We start from the raw sequence: 361 nt of genomic DNA on the forward strand, positions 1-361 counted from the left end.
TTTTCGTCGCCAGTCACTATTCGTTTGAGAAACGGGTCGTTTTCGTGCCACTTCAGAAGTGAATTGCAGATAGATATGTGGTTGGCCAGATTCTCCTCGGTCAACTTGTGCGGCACCCAAACATCGAGGCGGGACACGTAGCCAAGCTGTTGCAAATGCCTTTGTACGGTTCCATAACCTATTTTAAGTGTCTCCGCAATCTCTCACACTTTTAGCGTCCGGTCTTGCTCAACCAGTGCCTTGATATCATTCGAATCAACCTCGGTGGGCCGACCGCTGCGAGGTCCATCTTCAAGACTCGTATCTCCGGAACGAAATTTGGCAAACCATTTCTGAGCGGCACGTTCTGTTAAGGCATCGT

Source organism: Mycetomoellerius zeteki, unplaced genomic scaffold (assembly GCF_001594055.1).
Source record: "Mycetomoellerius zeteki isolate Tzet28-1 unplaced genomic scaffold, Tzet1.0 scaffold900, whole genome shotgun sequence".
Taxonomy (NCBI): domain Eukaryota; kingdom Metazoa; phylum Arthropoda; class Insecta; order Hymenoptera; family Formicidae; genus Mycetomoellerius; species Mycetomoellerius zeteki.